At 43.3% G+C, this 14,715-nt stretch overlaps 1 protein-coding gene across 3 annotated transcripts in view; it reads left to right on the forward strand.

Annotated features, from left to right (window-relative positions):
- Positions 1 to 4,468: 4,468 nt before the first annotated feature.
- The window catches only part of LOC138761912 (ras-related protein M-Ras), a 72,851-nt gene continuing 62,604 nt past the window's right edge, over positions 4,469 to 14,715 (forward strand). The window contains exons 1-2 of one of the 3 annotated variants that reach the window (XM_069934861.1): positions 4,469 to 4,816; positions 7,364 to 7,451. The gene's annotated coding sequence lies outside the window, so the exon portion shown is untranslated. The remainder of the gene's footprint in view (positions 4,817 to 7,363; positions 7,452 to 14,715) is intronic. The other 2 variants (XM_069934860.1, XM_069934862.1) reach the window with 2 other exon arrangements.

Here is a 14,715-nt window from a genome sequence, read left to right on the forward strand (position 1 = left end):
GGTCCTGGAAAATTTACATTTACAACGTCAATAATTTTGTTTTATCACTTTCTCTCGCGCAATCTCCAATTGAATTGTTGCTTCCCACATATTTCTGTATCTGTTTCAATTGTTATGAACAATTTATCATTTAATTAATGCAATTTCACAATTGCACCTCCTGCAGCTGGAGGTTAATCCAGCTGCAGCTCTTTTCAGACCGAGTTAGGGAATTGGACCTGGAGCTGACTGAACTCTAGATAGACAGAAGCTTCAGGGAGATGGTCACTCCCAAATGTCAGGAGGCAGGTAGCTGGGTGTGATAGTACAGATTCTATCACCAATGTGTATATGTATAGATCGTAGTGTAGGATGATTCTGATTGGCTAAGAGCGTAGCCACGCCTACTGGCAGGTCTTAAAGGGTTGCTCTGAGCCAGATCAGGTCATTCTGGACTGGTCGACCTACATGTGATATGCTCCAGTCTTCTAGTTAATAAAAGCCTTGGTTTGGATCAACAAGCCTTTGATTCTTTCGACGTGCTCTACACTAGGTGACTGTTAGGAATGGAAGGGGAATAGGCAGTCAATGCAGAGTGTTTGTTCCCCTCAGTATTAAGTGTAATATCTTGGATATGTTGAGAGGGATGATCTACTAGGGACAAGACATAGTGGTCAAGTCTCTGGCACAGAATATGACCCTTTGGCTCAAGATGAAAAGGGGAAGAAGAGGAGAGCTATAGTGATTGGGAAATTGTTAGGCGAACAGATAGGAGGTTCTGCAAATGCGAATCCCAGATGGTATTTTGCCTCCCAGAGTCTGACCTGTACAAAAGGATGGGCTGCCTGAACTGCTGATGGACCAATATCCTGGTGGGCAGGTTTTAAACTAGTTTGGCCAGGAGATGGGAACCAGAATGTGAGTGCTAAGAATAGGGCAGAAGTTGAAAAGGGTGATGCAATATATTCTGGGTTTGTGAAGAAGGACAAGAAGTCAGTTGGAGGTTTTGAAATGTGTGCCTTTCAGTGCAAGGAGTATTAGGAACAAAGGAGATGACGTTAGAGCATGGATCCATACATGGATTTTGTGATATTGTGCCCAATACAGTGAATTGGCTGACAGAAGGAGAAGATTGGCTAATGAAAGTACTGGGGTTTAGGTGTTTTAAAGGAACTAGGATGGGAGGTAAGAGAAGGGGGATTAGCATTGCTAGTCAAAGAAAGTGGAGGGAGGGTCCACTGAGTCGGTGGGCTGAAGTCAGAAATAGGAAGGAAGCAATCATTGTGCTGGGTGTAGCCAATAGGCTCCCAGATAGCTCTTGGGGGTATAAGGATCAGATAAGTAGGCAGAATTTGGAATGTTGTAGAAATTACAAGGTTGTTATGGGAGATTTCAACTTCCTTAATATTGACTGGCACCTCCTGATTGCAAGAGGGATGAGGCAGAATTTGTCAAGTGTGACAATGAAGGCTTCCTGACACAGTATGTGAAACAGCCAAATCTAGTACTGGGCAAAGAACCTGGTCAGGTGATAGACATCTTGGAGGGGGATAATTTTGGTGCTAGTGACCACATCTCTTTAAGCTTTAGTATAGCTATGGACAAGGTTAAAAGTAGACAAAATGGGAAAGTGTTCAATTGGAGAAGGGTTAATTAAAATGGGATGATGCAGGAACTAGGGAGAGAAAATTGGGAACAAATCTTCAGAAGAAACCACAAGTAATTTGGAGGATGTTTAAGGACCACTTGCACAGGGTTCTGGATGGGTTTGTCCCACTGAGTCCAGGGAAAAGATGGTAGGAAAAGGGAACCATGGTTGACAAAACAGGTGAGGAAGAAGAAAGCATACATTAGATTCAGGATGCAAAAAACAGGAAAGGCTCATGAGAATTATATGGTAGCCAGGAAAGAATTTAGGATAAAATAAAGGACTGGAGAACTTGAAGGGGCATGAGAAGGCTTTGGCAAGTAGGATTAAGGAGAACTCCAAGGTGTTCTATGTGTACACGAAAAACAGAAAGGTGATGAGAATGAAGGTAGGGCTACTTATGAATCAAGGGGGCACATGTGCCTGGAGGAGGAGGAGAAGATTTGGGAGGTCCTACATGAAATCTTTGCTTCAGTATTCACCAGAGAAAAGGGTCTTAAAGAGGATGAAGTCAGAATATATCAGGGTGTGTGCTGGATGATGCTGAAATTAGGAAAGAGGAAGTGCTGGATCTTATTAAAAACATGAGGATTGATAAGTCCCAGGGGCCAATTGCAATATTGTGACAGAGTATATAGAAATGTTTTTGGGAGATAAATTGGGAAAGGTTTGTTAGAGTAGGTTACATACAAACACTTTAAAACAGATCTTATTTAAAATACTGGAGCTCTGCCCCATGGTAGAAATATCAGACTGTGAACCAAAGAACTTTTCTGAACTTACACACACATTACACACATGTGTGCTTAGAATTAGAAGGGGGTTAAGTTAGGTTACTTAAGTTAAAGTGTGATTCTGTTTTCATGTTTAAAGATAATTAAAAGCAACTTTTGTTTAAGTAACCATTTGTCTTGGTGAATTTCTATTGCTGGTGAGTTTATGGGTCCTCTGGGCTCGTAACAATATACCCAAGGTTGCTGTGGGAAGCGAGGGATAGATAGATGGGGTTTTGGCTATCATCTTTGCATCTTCCTTGGCCACAGGTCAATGTCATCCCCATGTTTAAAAACGGTAATAGGGTAAGAACCCTGAGAATTATAGACTGGTGAGTCTCGCATCAGTGGTGTGCAAACTATTAGAGAGGATTCTTAAGGACTGGATTTATGAGCATTTGGAAAAGTATAGTCGTCTCAGGAATAGTCAGCATGGCTTTGAGGGAAAGGTCATGCCTCACAAGCCTTAAGTTTTTTGAGGAGGTAACAAAAGAAATCGATGAAGGTAAGGTGGTAGATGCGGTATATATGGATTTTAGTAAAGAGTGCGACAAGATCCCCCATGAGAGACTCGTTTTGAAAGTCATAAGGCGTGGGATCCATGGAAACCTGGCTGGACGGAATTTGCTTGTCTGTAGAAAGCAGAGAGTAGTAGTGGATGGAAAGTATTCTGCCTGGAGGTCAGTGACTAGTGGAGTTCTGGGACCTCTGCTCTTTGTGATTTTTATAAATGACCTAGGTGAAGAAGCAAAAGGATGAGTCAGTAAGTTTGCAGATGATGTGAAGGTTGGTGGAGTTGTGTATAATAGTGCTGAAGTTTATTGTAGGTTGAAAAAGATTATTGACAGGATGCAGAGTTGGGCAGTAAAATGGCAGATGAAGTTCAATTTGCATAAATATGAGATGGTGATTTTGGAAGGTCAAACCTGAAGGCTGAGTACAGAGTTAATGGTGTGGAGGAATAGAAGGACCTTGGGATCCAAATCCATACAAGTTGATAGGATAGTTTAAAAAGCCTATGGTATGTAATTTCTGTGAATCCAAACACACTTTGTGTCCTCTTTTAAATTCCCCTGTATCATTCCTCGCTGGCTAATTTCACTGAGGAGAAATTGAGCATTATCCCAGGGGCATCATTGGAAAATGTGTTTGATCATGTTAAATCTGTTATCAAGTTGGTTCTGTTCGACTTGCTGATTGGTATGAATAGAAATTGTATTTGCGAAGGGCAGTTCTGGAACCTGTTGGAATATACTTTTCTCAATTCTTCCAGAATTTTGTTGATGGTATCCAGGTCGTTTTCATCTCTGGTCCCACGTTGGCTGTGATTAGAAGCAACACCTCAGTTTTAAGCTTTTTACTCTGTTAATCACACCCGTCACTATTCTTGGCTCTTTAAAAGACCCGCTGAGTTTCTAGCCATTGTGTTTTCACTTCAATCTCTGCATCTGCAGACTTTAGAGATTTTACCCCCTCTCTGAAAAGACTTATTCGCTTGCGACGCCTCAGGACAATAACCCCTTTGGTCAATGGAAATGGGCTTTTATTTCTTGGAACTGCACAAAAGTGCTGGAGAATCTCACGCGGTCCAGCAGAGTCCAGAGGAGGCAGATAGGTAACCAACGGGAGCCATTCGACAGGGGCTTCTATTTCACAGACAGGAGAGGAATTTCAACCCAGTTGATGGAGGGGATCCCGAACGAGGTGCACGTTTGGACGCCGGAGCGCCCAAAAATACACCCAGGCTCATTGCTCACACGAGGCACGCAGGCTTGTCAGTGGAACCAGGAGCGACCAACGGAGCAGACGGCCGTGGGGCTCGCTGGTGTGCCAGAAGCATTGGGTCGGCAGGAGCGCGGCACATTGCGACCAGCGCTCATTGGAAAGACGAGGCCAAAAAGGGGGCGAGGAGAGGGTCCCGGCCCCCAGCTGTCGTGAGGGGGTCGCCGTGGGAGACACCACGCCAACAGCCCCACGCAGCCACCTGACTGGTGGCTGGACCAGTCCATTTCGCAAGCGTCAGGCCGAGCTGTCAGTATAAAAGAGGAGGAAGGGGGGGGAGGGAGGAGATTCAGTGTTGAGCAGGATTTATCCACGCTGAGGCAGCAGCACTTTGCCTGCTACTTACAGCACCAGCTGGTGGGGGAGAGAGCCGATTTGGAGGAGGGCAGGTTCGTTCAGTGGGATCAAAGAGGACGGAGGCCGTCCCTTTTGATACTGGAAAGAAAAATGAGGGCATCTGTATTATACTGGGAGAAGGAGAGCGGACTGAAATAGGGGATGATAGAGAGATTGGCCCGGGGTGGGGGGCTCGCTACAGTGTTGACCAGCGCGGCGAAGAGAGGCAAGGCAGCGGTGAGTGACTGGGTGAACGCCAATTCCTGCCTTGTGAATTGAACTTCGCCTGAACCTTGAGGTTGGAATTTCCACCATTTTTTTAAAGAACAGCAAACTCTTGTGCTTTTTTTTTAAAACTCCTTTCTTTCAGCTTTTTTATTTAAAGCCTAAAGTAACCCAATAAGCTGCTTAGCCTTCCATAGATGTCACGATCCCACATTGCACTGTCTAATACGTTTGAGGCATTGTACAGTTTGAAATCAGTTGCCAAAGCTCAATACCTATACTGTGTTTGGCTAGGATATGGTAAATTAACTTAATTCAGCAAATTCTGGTGGTTTGAAACTTTTTGTCTGCCTGAGTTGATGTGTTTGCATTATTGGAAGATACTGCTTGTGTTGAGAAGGGAATGCATGAAATGATCTTGCTGACTGTTTTCAACCCAAGGCAGTGGTGTGAGTGAGTGGTTCCTCCTGGAACACAGATTTTCTTTCTATTTTTTTCCTTTTCTGCCTTGGGCCTCTTTTTAAGGTTTTTTTTGGTGAAATGTATAAAATTGTTCAGCAAATACTTCAGACATTTTACTAGATTTGACCCATTATTCCTTGTGCCCACCCCCACCTCTCTATACCTCACCTCAGAATCAGTCACTTCAAGGTCATGAAACAGATTTACACCGGAGTTGTGAATCAAATGCATTAAAATGGGCTCTTAACAGTTCATTTTAACTGTGATGCTATCAACCACCAATTCTATTTGCATATATTCCTTCTGCTTTCATTTCCAAGTACCTGCCCAAATGCCTTTTAAATGTTGTCATTGTGCCTGCTTCAGGGCAGTGTGTTCCAGATGTTAACAATGCTGTATGGGGGGGAAAAAAAACCTGCTCCTCCCTTATCTGGTTCCACTTGTCACCTCTACTTTCTACCTCCCTTTATATTATCCCACCTCAGCTGACTCCTCCCTCTCAACTCCTTTCTACTGGTTATCTTCTTACTCTTCTTTCTTCTTTGGCTTGGCTTCGCGGACGAAGATTTATGGAGGGGGTAAAAAGTCCACGTCAGCTGCAGGCTCGTTTGTGGCTGACCAGTCCGATGCGGGACAGGCAGACACGATTGCAGCGGTTGCAAGGGAAAATTGGTTGGTTGGGGTTGGGTGTTGGGTTTTTCCTCCTTTGCCTTTTGTCAGTGAGGTGGGCTCTGCGGTCTTCTTCAAAGGAGGCTGCTGCCCGCCAAACTGTGAGGCGCCAAGATGCACGGTTTGAGGCGTTATCAGCCCACTGGCGGTGGTCAATGTGGCAGGCACCAAGAGATTTCTTTAGGCAGTCCTTGTACCTTTTCTTTGGTGCACCTCTGTCACGGTGGCCAGTGGAGAGCTCGCCATATAATACGATCTTGGGAAGGCGATGGTCCTCCATTCTGGAGACGTGACCCATCCAGCGCAGCTGGATCTTCAGCAGCGTGGACTCGATGCTGTCGACACTTCTTACTACAGCTGCGCTGGATGGGTCACGTCTCCAGAATGGAGGACCATCGCCTTCCCAAGATCGTATTGTATGGCGAGCTCTCCACTGGCCACCGTGACAGAGGTGCACCAAAGAAAAGGTACAAGGACTGCCTAAAGAAATCTCTTGGTGCCTGCCACATTGACCACCGCCAGTGGGCTGATAACGCCTCAAACCGTGCATCTTGGCGCCTCACAGTTTGGCGGGCAGCAGCCTCCTTTGAAGAAGACCGCAGAGCCCACCTCACTGACAAAAGGCAAAGGAGGAAAAACCCAACACCCAACCCCAACCAACCAATTTTCCCTTGCAACCGCTGCAATCGTGTCTGCCTGTCCCGCATCGGACTGGTCAGCCACAAACGAGCCTGCAGCTGACGTGGACTTTTTACCCCCTCCATAAATCTTCGTCCGCGAAGCCAAGCCAAAGAAGAAACACTTTCAGTGCTGATCGAGGGCCTTGTCTCAAAACTGAACTATTCTTTCATCTCCACAAATGCTGCTTGTGCTCCTTTATTCCTCCAGCAGTTTGTTTTTTTACACTTCAGATTTCCGTTAAACTTCTTCTCTTCCCCCCCCACCCCCTCACCTTAAACTTGTACCATCTAGTTGGAGACTCTTCTGCTCTGGCAGAGGAAAAAAATCCAATCATATCTACATAGCTCATAATTTTGTAATCTTCTATAAGATCACTCAAAAGCCTTTTATGCAACAGTGAGACTAAATGGTAGTAAAAACACAATGCTGGAGAAACTCAGCAGGTCAAACCATACTTTATATAATCAATGTTTCAAGCTTGAGCCCTTCATCATACCTTGATCTTTGCTACATAAAATATGCTGCTTCATTTGCTGAGTTTCTCCAGCATTGTTTTTTTTATTTCAATCACTGCATCTGCAGACTTTCATGTTTTACTCCAGAATAAACGGTAGATCTGGTTAAAATCTAGACTCTAAAGTAGTGCTACACTATCCTTCAAATGTGATTCATTGTTAAGCCAATCAGCCACATTTATTATGGTGGCAGTCACTAATTTACCATGGGAACTGATGATCTACTACCGATACTAATTATCATGGGTTCTAATAGTGAAAATCCCTGTGTTGTCACTTGCCTCCTCTTCTAGTAACAGAGGGAGAAGTAAATCGATCAAGAGTATTCCCATCCTAGTCAGAACAATGAACTGAAATTGCACTGCCAGATTTGTACTGCAAGTATGAAAAATTATTTCTAAGATCGTGGTATGGTCCTGGGGTTCCGATAAAAGACCCGGGTAAAGTCTGAACTGCTTGCATTTAACGATGTAAGACTGCTAATGAGATTTCTGTTTTGTGATTCAATTATGGCAAGTGAGGGTAAATGGTCAGAGTAGCAATTTTGTTAACTTTAATCGAGAGCAGTGATTCTCATTTTTTTTCCCACTCGCGTATCATTTTAAGTTATCCCGATGACATCGGTGCTCCGTGATTAGTAAGGGATTGCTTAAGATGGTATGTGAATGGGAAGAGAAGGTTGAGAATCGCTGCTCTAGACCCAATTGTCACTGACATATTTTGCTTGAGAAAAATTGTCATTGGCCCATTTCCTTTGGAATTATGAACCGTGCATATAACGAGTCAATTAGGTACAATTAAAACAGTGGTTTTCAAACTTTTTCTTTCCACCCACATATCACCTTAAGCAATCCCTTACTAATCACAGAGCACCTATGGCATAGGGAATACTTAAAGTGGTAAGTGAATGGAAAGAAAAAGGTTGAGAACCATTGATCTCGAGGAATAAGTAGTCCTGCTCATTTTGGTTGAGGAGCAGTAAAAATCAATTGGATTTTGATTGTTCTGCTCCATATAGCTTAATTCCAACCGCAATTGTCATGAACAATTGAGCAACATAATTTTTGTTGCTTAACAGTATTAGCTACAAGAAATTTCTAATTTAAAATTAAATTTAGATATACAGCACCTTAACAGGCCCTTTCGGCCCATGAACCTGTGCCATCCAATTACACCAACTGACCTACAACCCCTGGTATGTTTTTAACAGGTGGAGGGAGGAAACTTGACCCCTGGGGAAAACCCTCACAGATGCAGGGAGAATGTACAAACTCCTTACAGACAGTATTGGATTTGAATCCCGGTCCCGAAGGCAGGTGCCGTCACAGCATTGTTTGAACAGCTACATTAACTGTGCTGCCCCTCTCTATATGTTTACATTTGTATATCAACCATATTACATTGTATTCTCTTTCTCACTCATTCATACCCCAAATGTATATTAACAAATAGCTGTAAAGACCCTACAAAAAATGTATATAAAATAACTATTCTAATAATCTCACCCTCCCATTATGAAATTATGATTAAATTTGAATGTTCCATTAATGCATTAAAGAAAGGACAACTAGCCATAAAATGGGATCCAATAATCGTATAAATTCTAAAAATAATTAAGGAAAGAACCCCAAATTTAGAAAATTAAGGTTCATTACATTAGTAGAGCATCTAATTTTTGCAGAGTCAAGCACGCCATCACATCAGATAACCAATGAGTATGTGTAGGAGGGACAGCATCCTTCCATTTATAAGTACAGGTCTTCTGGCAATAAGAAGAGCAAAGGCAATTACATGGGATTATAGCCCAGATAAATTTAAATCAGCTGACATACTTTTTCCAAATAAAATTGTATTCTCAACCAGATATTATCTTGCTTTCCATTCATTTTAGAATAAAGATGACATATTTAAATAGTTTCTTTGTTTAAATAATGCTGCATCCAAGTTTGTTTTCTTAAACTTAGAGCCCCAATGTGAATTAAGAATAGTTTCTCTGCAATCAGTAATATTGGCTCAATTCAGTCATTGGATCTGTTTAAATGTTTGCCAATTTGTAAAGCAAACGTGTACTGGGTTTAATACCTTTTCCTTCACACTGAGTGAAGACAAAAGGAAAATAAAATTTACCGACAGCTAAAATATTAAAGGCAGCTGTTCTCACCATAATGATTCTCTGATGGTATGGTTAAATTACTGGATTGGTTCTGGACCATTGAGTCAGCAATATGTTTGAATCCCACCACAACAGCTGGGGAATTTAAATTCAACTCATTAAACAAATCTGGGATTAAATCAGTCTTGGTAATGATAGCCATAAAGCGTTAAGTTGTTGTAAGAAAACTGGTATTATTTGAGGAAGACAATTTACCATCCTTGTCCAGATCGACCTCTGTGTAACAAATCCAGCAGTCTGGGTTTAACCCAAACCCTTAACTACCAAATGAGTTTGGGAATAATTCGGCACAGACAAGGAATGCTGGCATTGCAAATTGTACCAATATCCTGCAAGTGACTTCATATCAATATTGATGCAATGGGATGGGATACACCACTACTGACCAAATTTTAAAAAAAAACACAAAATGCTGGAGAAGCTCAGCAGGTCAAACAGTGTCCTTTAAGTAGCAATGGTAGAAGAAATGGAAGTCAGCCGGAAGAAAACTGAGGTCCTCCCATCAGCCAGGTCCCCACCATGACTACCAGCCCCCCCACATCTCCATCGGGCACACAAAACTCAAAACGGTCAACCAGTTTACCTATCTCGGCTGCACCATTTCATCGGATGCAAGGATTGACAACGAGATAGACAACAGACTTGCCAAGGCAAATAGCGCCTTTGGAAGACTACACAAAAGAGTCTGGAAAAACAACCAACTGAAAAACCTCACAAAGATTAGCCTATACAGAGCCGTTGTCATACCCACACTCCTGTTCGGCTCTGAATCATGGATCCTCTACCGGCATCACCTACGGCTCCTAGAACACATCCACCAGCGTTGTCTCCGCTCCATCCTCAACATTCATTGGAGCGACTTCATCCCTAACATCGAAGTACTCGAGATGGCAGAGGCCGACAGCATCGAATCCACACTGCTGAAGATCCAACTGCGCTGGGTAGGTCACGTCTCCAGAATGGAGGACCACCGCCTTCCCAAGATCGTGTTATATGGTGAGCTCTCCACTGGCCACCGTGACAGGTGCACCAAAGAAGAGGTACAAGGACTACCTAAAGAAATCTCTTGGTGCCTGCCACATTGACCACTGCCAGTGGGCTGATATCGCCTCAAACCGTGCAACTCGGCGCCTCACAGTTCGGCGGGCAGCAACCTCCTTTGAAGAAAACCGCAGAGCCCACCTCACTGACAAAAGACAAAGGAGGAAAAACCCAACCCCAACCAACCAATTTTCCCTTGCAACCGCTGCAACCGTGTCTGCCTGTCCCGCATCGGACTTGTCAGCCACAAACAAGCCTGCAGCTGACGTGGACATTACCCCTCCATAAATCTTCATCCACGAAGCCAAGCCAAAGAAAAGAAAAAGAAGTACATGAGCGATGTTTCAGGCTTGAGCCCTTCATCAAAGTATGAGAGAATGCTGGCAGGCGTCTGAACAAAGAGGGTAGCAGGGAGGGGAGGTGGCAAAGGCAGGAGATGACAGGTGGATGAGGGGAGGGAAGGGAAGGTAGCAATAAGGGGGAGGAGGGATGGCTAGGTGGGTAAAGGGGAAGGGAGGGGAGAACTAAAAAAAGACAGGAAAGGTGGAGGGGAAAGAAAAGGCGAGCAAGTTTAGCTGAAAGCAGAGAAATCAATGTTAATGCCATTTGGCTGGAGAGTACCCAGATGGAAGATAAGATGTTGTTTCTCTGATCTGCAGGTTCGGGGTGGGATAATGCAAAAGGCCATGGACAGACATGTGAGTCTGGGATTGTAATTCAGAATTGAAATGGTTAGCTACTGGGAGGTCATTGTGATTGCAGACAGAGAGGAGCTACTCAGTGAAGTGATCACCCAGTCTGTGACCAGTCTCTCCAATGTAGAGAATGCCACAGAGAGAGCACTGAATGCAGTAAATAAATCTTGCAGATATGTAATTGAAGTGTCATTTCACTTGAAACTTTGGGGCCCCGGAATGTTGTGAGAGAAAAAGTATGGGCACAGGTGTTGCACCTCCTGCAGCCACAGTGGAAGGTGCCGGGGTTGGGGGGGTGGGGGGAGTGGGTGGGTGGTGATAGACGGGAGGGATGAATGCTCAAGGGAATCACGGAGGGAATGGTACATGCAGAAGGCCAAGAGGGGAAGACAGGAAAAAATGTGTCTGCCAGTGGGATCCTGTTGTAAGTGCTGGAAATTCCAGAGGATAATATTTTGGATGTGGAGGCTAGTAGGGTGCAAGGGCGAGGAGGATTTTATATTTGTTGGATCCGGAGACAGAGGGGTCCAAGACAGATGAGCAGGAAATAGAGGAATTGCAGGTGAGGGCTGAGTTGATAGTGGTGAAGGGGAAGCCACTTTTGAGGGAGGAGGAGACATTTCAAAAGATCTGGACTGGAAGACCTCATCTTGGGAACAGAGAATTTGAGAGAAGGGAATGGAATCCTTGCAGTGGACAGGGTGTGAGGAAGTGTAGTCAAGGTAGTTGTTGGTTGTAATATATGTCAGTGAAAAGCATGTCTCCCAAGATGGAGACAGAGATCCAGGAAGGGGAGAGTGTTATTTAAAATGGACCAGGTGAGTATGGGATCAGGGTGGAAGTTGCACGCAAAGTGAATGAAGTTGACAAGCTCATTGCGGGTGCATGAGGCAGCCCCGATGTAGTCATCAATACATCGGAGAAAGAGCTGAGGAATCTTGCCTGTGTAGGCTTGTAGCATAGATTGCTCCACAAAGCCCACAAACAGGCAGGTGTGGCTGGGACCCATGCGGGTACCCATGGCTAATCCTTTAATTTGGAGGAAGTGAGATGAGTTAAAGGAGAAGTTATTTAGTGTGAGAACAAGTTCTTCCAGGTGGAAGAGGGTGATGGTAGAGAGCACCTCCTCTCCATCCACAACCACAGCAACCTCCCAGTTGCACCTACTGCATCTGGTGATCCCTTATGGTGTTCGACATCGGAGAGTCCGGTTGCAGATTGGAAGATCGCTTCGTTGAGCACCTCCTCTTCGTCTGTAACCACAGTGACCTCCCAGTAGTCAACCATTTGAATTCTGAGTCACACTCCCAGACTCGCATGTCTATCCATGGCCTTTTGCACTACCCCACCCTGACCACCCACAGATTGGAGGAACAATACCTTCCATCTGGGCACTCTCCAGCCAAATAGCATTAACATTGATTTCTCTGATTTCTGCTAAACATGCTCGCCTTTTCTTTCCCCTCCCCCCTTTCCATTTCTCCCCTCCTTTACCCACCCAGCCATCCCTCCCTCCCCTCATCCACCTATCATCTCCTGCCTTTGCCACTCCCCCTGTGATAGTACAGATCTATCACCAATGTATATAGTGTATATAGTTACAGTATCTAGACTGTGCTTACAGCGATTGTCTGAGAGCTAAGCCACACCTACTGTCTGGGCCTTAAAGGGTTGTGTCCCTAGCCAGGTCAGATCATTCCGGACTGGTCAGCCACCTGTGAAGAGCTCCTGTCTTTTGCTAATAAAAGCCTTGGTTTGGATCAACAAGTCTTTGATTCTTTCGACGAGCTCTACACCCCCTCACCCCTACCCTTTTGTTCAGATTCCTGCTGGTGTTCTCTCATACCAAGATGAAGGGCTCATGCCCTTAACTTTGGTTATGTACTTCTATTATTACTACATTAAGGACACTGTTTGACCTGCTGAACTTCTCCAGCATTTTGTGTCTTTTACTTTTCATGATTTACATCTGACCAAACAAAGACCTGCTGTGGAACCTGGTTTCTGTGTTGGTCAAATGTTTTCTTCCAGTGACCTTGCATGTTCTGAACTATATGGGTATGGATATGATTGCAGGTTAAAGTGGATGGCCGGTTTGGATTTCTGAAAACAGGCTAAATGAATAAGAAAACAGTGCAGCTTTGTGAAAGTCTCTTAAAATTCTGGTTTCAGATCAGTATTTAATTAAGGAAGAAAATTTCTTCTTTCAAATGAGAATGGTAGAGTGCAAGATCATTGACATTCAGTTTTTATGGGGGGGGGGAGGAGGGAGGGAGGGAGAAGAAACAGGAAGCTGTATTTTTTTTCCGAGAATTGTTACAAGGAGGTTGGGGGAGGGAGTTGTTACATTGGCCTACAGGATCATCTGAAGTTGCTTTTTACTTAGCAGCATGTAAGGTCCTTCAGGGTCATTGCTTTCTGTGTTCCCTGCAGCTACGTTTAGGTATCACTCTTTGTTTTTTTTTAAAATACTGTGTTTAAAGAGATTCTCCTTCAACACGGTGTTGTCCAAAATACTCATCAGCTGTTTCTTTTACACTTGTTTTTGCTTGACCGGTGTTAGATTTCAGTTTTATAAATAACAACAGAACATTGAGTCACAAAGTGTACAGAAAGTATGTCTATAACTGCTTCATAAAATAATGAAAAACAAACACAACATTCATGAAGAAAAAATATTCTGAATACATTTCAGAGCCCACTCTTTATCTAACCTGTGTATTTGGATATTCCCATTAACCTGAATTGCAGCATTGTTTGAAAGTCAATAAGGCCCAAAAACAATTTTTTTAAACCAATCAAAAGACTGTTTTACTCAATATTGCAGATTCTTGGAATTTTCCAACCCAGAAGGCTGGCTGTTAATTTGGGGTTGAATCTTAAAATAAATTGAGGCAATACTCTGTAAGAGAATGAATAGAATTTGATAAAGAAGATGATGACTGTCTCCAAGATCAGGTGATCTAAATGAATGGTGGAGGTGAACACTGTCTTCTCAATCTTCAACTTGTTCTTGCATTATAGAAGCATAGACAATTACAGCATTGAAAATAGGCCCTTCTAGTCTGTGCAAAGCTATTATTGTGCCTAGTCCCATTGACCTGCACCCAGTTCATAGCTCTCCATACCCCTCCCAACCATGTACGTGTTCAAATTTTTCATAAATCTTAAAATTGAGCCTGTATTCACCACTTCACCATTGTTTCTATAAATCATAATTAAGACAGTTTTCCTGCTTTTATTTTTTTTTAATTAAGTATACTTGTACAATATGCAACAACATTAAATTTGTTTGACACAACTCCAGTGCAATTGATCGTATGGTCTGAACTTTGCAATTTATCTTCACAATATCAGAAACCGTGAGATTCTTGGTAACTCCTCCCCTATGAAAGTTGCTTTCTTTTTATTTCTGAGGATGTGTTAAGAGCACAGAGGACCCCAAAGCCCAGCAGCAATAGATATTCACCGAGACAAATGGTTACTTAAACAAAAGTTGCTTTTAATTATCTTTAAACATGAAAACAAGATCAAACTTTAACTTATCACTATTAAGTTAACTAACCTAACTTAACCCTCTTCTAATTCTAAACGCATGTGTATACAAGGTATGTGTAAGTTTAGAAAAATTCTTTGATTCACAGTCCAATCTCACTTCTCATTCCTCCAAGTTCATTGGATGCAGGCAATTCTTGTTCTGTGCACAGAATTTAACATTTATGAAGTTCACCAGGCT

Source organism: Narcine bancroftii, chromosome 4 (assembly GCF_036971445.1).
Source record: "Narcine bancroftii isolate sNarBan1 chromosome 4, sNarBan1.hap1, whole genome shotgun sequence".
NCBI classification, from domain to species: Eukaryota; Metazoa; Chordata; class Chondrichthyes; order Torpediniformes; family Narcinidae; genus Narcine; species Narcine bancroftii.